The following is a 6,465-nucleotide window of genomic DNA, read 5'->3' on the forward strand; positions in this document are numbered from 1 at the left end:
GGCTGCTAACCTTGTTCATGAAAACTTGATTTGTCTAATGATGCACATTGCAACTGACTGTTTAAAAACAGTTGCTGACATGGAGGAGGTACCAAAGTGAAATATTTTGGCAGGGTTCCTGTTCCAAATGCAGGTGAAATGTGCAGCAAAGCACTTGGTGGAAAATACTGGGTGGTTCAGAAGAAGAGGTCTTATAGCTAATGAAAATTTTAAGTTATCTCTTAACTGATAAAAACTTAACACCCAAAGTTGGAGCTCTATAGTTGGACTGTCTTAAAATGAAATTTTGCCAAAACCTTGCGTTTACCTTCAATAACACACAGCTCCACCATTAGCCGTGTGAGAGTCCGGGGGATACTTTGAGAGCCAGGGCTCAGTCCCATGGATGATTAAACACTCTACCACGGTTCAAGAGCACACCTAACTCACCTAGCTGTTGTCCTGGTTATATCCCCAGGTGTGTAAATGTCGAGGTGCCTCAAAGACAGTGAGACAGCTGAGCGTGTGCTTTGCTGGATGGGGCCACAACGGTCAGCCTAGCCGAGGAACAGGAGCCAAGTAAAGGAAGTGAAGGATTATTCCAGTGGGACTGCATTGGTGGACATAGCAGAACTTAGGCCTCTGACTTGCCAATAACCATTACAAAATGCGTTCTAGACAGAAGTCAAATTGCATTATGCATTTTGAATCAAGTCTGGCTATGAAAATAACAGCTATGGTGTAATGTAGCTTTTACTCAAGTGATTTCATAATGACAGGGTAGTGCCATTACAGTAAATGTTGTTATATCTTTGGGTAAATGAAAGACAACGGTTATGTGGGAAAGCTTCTTTGTAATCACAGCATCACTCAGACCGTGTGGCTTGAAGGATCAGACTGTACGGCTTGAAGGAAGCCAAACTTGTAAAAAGTGTCGGAAAGCAATAGTCTGTGCAACAAATGACATGTTCTGTTAAAATCAGTAACCGCGGCATCTGACACATTAGTTGGAAGGGACAACTGGAGATCATCTGGTCCAGCACTGTCAAAATCAGGGCTAACACCAACACTAGCTCGGATCAGATATGGGTTTGTCTAGCCGAGTGTTAAAAATACCCAGAGATGAAGATCTCATAACCCTCTATGTAACCTGTGCCAGTGCTGTAGTACTCTCCTAGTGAAAACTTTCTTTTAATGTACTGATTATTCCATGTAATGTAGCTTCAAGTCCTGAGCTGAATTTTTAGCTGTTACCTTTGCTACATTTTCTGGAGTTCACATGAAGAGATTGGCATCATTTTTTTGTAATTGCCTTCAAGATAGTTGTAGGCTGCCATTAGATCACTTCTTAGCCTTCTTCTTACCAGACTAAACAAACCTGGCTTCCTCAACCTCTCTTCACAGGCTGTGTGCTTTAGGTCCCTGGCTACTTTGCTTTGGTGGAGGGCCACTGTTCCCAGTTTGTTCACATCCCTCTTCAACTGGGAGGTCTCAAACCAGTATTTCGGATGCGGCCTCACCGGTGCTGAGCAGAGGGAGATAATAACTTTCCTCAGCCTGCAGGCCACACTTCTGAAGTAGCACCCTGCATGCTTTCCCCTATTTGCCGTGAGTATATTGCTGGCTTAAGTTCAGCCTGGTGTTCACTGAAATCCCCAGGTCCCTTCAGCAGGGGTATTACTCGGTCAGTCGCTTCCCAGCCCATACTGATGCTTCACCACCCCCAAGGGCAGAACTTTCTATTTGTTCTCATCAAACTTTCTGTTGGCCCAGTCCTCAAGGTTATTGAGATGCCACTGGACTGAAGCTCTACCAGCTGTTACCGACCACTGAACCAGGTTCAGGTGTCGTTCACGGATTTGCTGAGTGTGCGCGCTAGGTCATCATCCAAGTCCCTGCTGAAGATGCTGCACAATAGGAGAACTGTAGCCTTTCAGATTTTGGACAATGGCTTACTCATGACTACAGAGGTATGACATGAACAATGTTCATGACTACCGGTTGCTGGAGTAAAGAACAGGTTACCTTCCTGTTTGTGTTGTCTCAGCTACAAACTGCTTACAGCTGATGGCTTTTCCCTCTAGTACAAAGGCAAGAAAGCTTTAAAAAAGGAGATGTTGAAGCAGTCCATTCATAAATCAGTTTCTCTTTGGATCCTCTGGTGCCTCCTCAGCTCAGTTAAAGGGCTAGATGGAGCGAGAGCACACACAGATTTCAAGTCCATGGTTGTATTTAAAGGTCAAAATCTTAGCTACAGCACCTTCTCTAGAGGAATCCTGAATGGGAGTTGATAACATGCATATACACATCTATATGTGCGTTTTTAAGAATTATGTGGTCTGCGGTAAGTTATCGTGGCATTCTTGTTACTAATCCCATGTTTTCGTGAGACTTGAACCTCACTACAGGAAGGGAATGTGACATGAGGTGGAGCTGTACTTTGTTAACTTCACCAAGTTCAATAGAACTACTAAAAAAGAAAGTTAAAGAAAAATATTTAACTTTGCAAATGAATACAGATATAAATTTACGTAATTATGCAGTTGATTACAGAGAAGCCATCCTGGATTTATCATGTACTTGATATGTTATAAACTTTGAGAACTGCCTGAAGTCCCAGTTTTGAAAAACTTAGCTAAGTGTGTAAGTATATACACATGAGGAATCCTGGGCGAAATCCCAGGCTTACTGATGTGAAAGGCAAAACCACACTGATTTCCCCAGGGATTAAATTAGTTTCACAAAACTCCTCTTGAATTTTGATAATTGTAGAATAGAAGCCTCCCATTCAATGGAGAGCTAGTCCTGTTACAGCTGTTAGGTAAACCTAGCTTATTTCGGAGCACGCATGTGTGTGTAATCAGTTGTATGGAGGACAGCACTAGCTCCAAAGATATCCTGCTTGCTTGCATGGGTTGGCAGTGTAAGTCCCTTAGAATATGTGCTTTTGAATTATAAGTGGCTAGTTTAAAAAAAGAAAAGTATATATATTGCTTGAATGTGAATTTGGTCTGTTGTGTGACAGCCTTATTTTTGTAATTAAAGCAAGTAGAGTTCTAGTTTGTTACACAAGATGATCTGGGATTTTTTAAACCAGTTTTGTAATAATGAAATGTAGCTATCAGGTAACTGAAAAGGTCTGTGGAAACTAGAGCCATTTATTGAAAGAAATAGCAAATTCTTAAATCTGTTTAAAATATTTGCATATAAAAGTATGCTTGAGAACCAAATGATCCCAGTTTTTAGCTAATACTTGTAACTACCCCACTTTTTAAAAGGGAGAGCAGTGTGAATTAAACTGTAAATCTTTGTACCTAGCTGAAGTTGCTGTGTGGGCTGACGTGCACACGCACATTCACTGTATCAGTGGCTTTGATAGAGGTGTTTTTGTTTGTGCCACACACTACTGGATAGTGCCTTGCCAGAAAGAGGACTGTTTCTGTAGGGTCTTCTTAGATGTGCTTAAACTTTGAACTGAGAAAGGGGTAGTTTCTATATTGCTGTTTTTTAATAATGCAGTAACTTGATTTTGAGGCCTGAGTCAAAAGACGCATGCTTTCTAAGGTTGAATCAGTTTTTAATGAGTCTTCTGAACTCTTGATTTTTCTTAGTGTGGCTTTCTCTTTTTTTTTCCTTTTCCTTTTTGTTGACTGTCTAGAATCAAACTTTCCAAGGGAATTAGACCTGGAGTAAAGCCCCTAAATCCATGTTTACACTTTAAAATAACTATCCGATTCAAGTGTTGGGCACCCCAAGCGCTGTCACTGAAATGAAGAGGAGCTACCAAGCTCTCAGTGGATGTTTTGGTTGTCCCTCCCTGCCCCGTCCCCGCATCAGGCCATTTATTTAGGGAGTCCAGTTCTGGGAATACTATCATTCGGAAGTAGGACCCTGAAATTTTAGGCAGTGCCTTGTGGCACTTCACAGGAGTGCAAGAGCGGGGTCATCACCAGGAAAGTGCCAAATCCCATTAGTCTTCAGTGACTTGTCCACTGATTTCACTAGATCTTGGCGCGAGCAGTGGGAGGAGGAGGAGGGAGCCCCGCATGTTTGCCCTGCACAGAGCACAGGAGCAGAATGGCCCACGGCTTGTTGACGGCACGCTGAGCAGCCGTTCTCACAGGGGCCCTTGGCTGGCAGTGCCGTGTGTGAAACCACACAGCACCGCTCTCCACGGGACCCCAGCTGCATCATGGCCTGTCCTTCACCCTCTTGCTCCCTAAGGAATTTGGGAGGGGATATGGACAACAGCTTCTTGAGAGCAGTCCTTCAGCCAGGGCAGATCTGGCTTACTCCCTTCTTCCTATTCTTCACTTCTTCCTAATGTGCTTCGTCCTGTCCTGTGTAGACCCACCTGTGTGCAAAGCTTCCACTCCCGGCCATCTGTAACATCCCTGCGAGGTCGCAAACGCAGAGCTGGTGTTCACCGTCACGGCGTCGGTGTTTTGTAACTCAGTGGGGGAGGGAGCATGTTGCATCCTAGGCTGTTTACACATTATATATTAAAACCATGTTCGTCTAATAAAAAATGTGATTCAAAAAAAGACATTCTTACTGTGTTGTATGTTCAAAAGGAAACAACGAAAAATAGGGGTCTTTATTCTTGGTTGCTGCTCCCTCTGGTGATAGCCTGGTGCTTTGGCTGGGGCAGCCCCTGCAGAAGGAAGCACTGCAGAGCCCTTCCCCTAGGATGGGTGAGCCTGATTCTGTAAGGTGCTCAGTGGCTTTGGTCCCTGGTGGCTCCGTGGACATTGCAATGTGCAGAGTACCAGCTGGGTCAGGGTCTAGGGCCTCCCCAGGTAAATAGTAGTAAAGAAAAAAAAAAAAAAGGGTGATTTTTAGGTTAGCTGATAAATACCACAGCAATAAAGGACAGATCCTTTGGGGTGGCTTGGACAGTGGGGCCAGGAAGTTTTCACAGGCTGAAGTTTTGTTCCTAGGGCTAAAATCTTCACGAGTGCTGCTTTTTCCTGTCTGAAAGGAATATGAGTTCCTGGTTTGCCTGTCCACTTTGCCAATCCGTAGGAGGTATTTAAATATGTTTTACCCAGTAAGGGGCTAACCAAAGGTACAAGTTTACATCATTACAGTCTTCCCTTGATTCTCAGTATAGTATGTGATTTTTTATAATCATTCCTGTCTAAAACTTGCCCGTTATCTCTAGTGTGAGCACTGCTGTGGAAACTCTACCCATTTGTGGCTTCTTCTGCGCCCTGGAGCAAGGTTCTGTGCCACCCGCTCTAAGACAGGACGAGTAAAAGAGATACGGATGGGGAAGGCAAGGCTGCAACGCCTGAAATGAGATCCTCAGCTGATGTAGGATCGGTAGCATCTCTCTGAAGTGAGTGGAGCTGTAGCAGCTCAGCTGTTGTGTCACGGTGGGTCGAAGCAGCCAGATTTTGCTGCAGGGGTAGGTGGCAATTTCTTGATTTCCAGTGAGGAAGATGAAGAGATGTTCTATATCACTTTGCTCACGTAGCATCACTGCCTTACCTCCATGTGTAAATCCGTGGCCCTGCTGTTCCTCCTACATGGCTGCCAGGACAGTCGGCGGGCAGAGGTGGCACGGTGCGAGATGCTTTGCCCCTAGCTGTCATCCTTCCCTGCATCCCAGCTCTGCCTGTGCTCCCTGTGCCAGGGGAACATCAGCAGGCAAAAGTACTTGAAAGTTGTCACTGGATCTGCACACATGCATGCATCTGTCTGCCAGTCAGTCCACATCTCCTCATTCCTACCCCGGAGCAGTCAGTCTGGGCTGTGAGAAGGTTCTCCTGAACTGGCCCGTCCACTTGATTTGCTTTTTAGGTGCCAGAAGGACTTGCCTGGTTCATTCCGTAGACTTCACCTGAGCTGTTGCTGAAGGTGCCTTCACGCTCTCGTCTGAAGTAACCTCCCTCAGGCTGCATGGTGCCGCCAGGCAAATGTGGTTCTGGGTGCAAGTCCTCCATACGTTGACTACTTTAAAGGTGACTGTTGCACATAATGCAATCCCCTGATGGATCTGGGAAACATTAGAAAATTATATGATTAAGGACCTAGCACCTTAAAGAAAAGGTCAGCTGCAGCTTTGAAAAATTGTGTTTAGAAGGCAAGAATGAAAGTGTTTTAGACTCTGACATGGAAAAAGGGAGTTCAGAAGCAGAGTCCTCGAGAACTGCGTGCCAATCTCTAGATGCTTGGCTGCCCCAGCTGGCTGAGCTGTCCACAGCACGCACGTCTATGTTAGGGAGTGTCACCTCGCTCTCCAGAGAAAGCACACACTTCTGGACGTGACTCATTTCATCCCAGGGCAATATTCAGAAGTCGAATGATTAGTGTCTTAAAAATAACGGCACTTCTCCCCTCTAGAGGAGCTCCGATGCAAAACCAATACAGGTAGGCACAGGAGGACAAAATCCTTCCTTCATGTCTGGGGAAGCAGGCAGACCCTCAACAACCCCATCCCTCACCCCGCACCCCGGGATGGCCCCAATGGGGTCACACTGT

Source organism: Cariama cristata, unplaced genomic scaffold, assembly GCF_000690535.1.
Source record: "Cariama cristata isolate BGI_N322 unplaced genomic scaffold, ASM69053v1 scaffold12673, whole genome shotgun sequence".
In the NCBI taxonomy this organism is placed as follows: domain Eukaryota; kingdom Metazoa; phylum Chordata; class Aves; order Cariamiformes; family Cariamidae; genus Cariama; species Cariama cristata.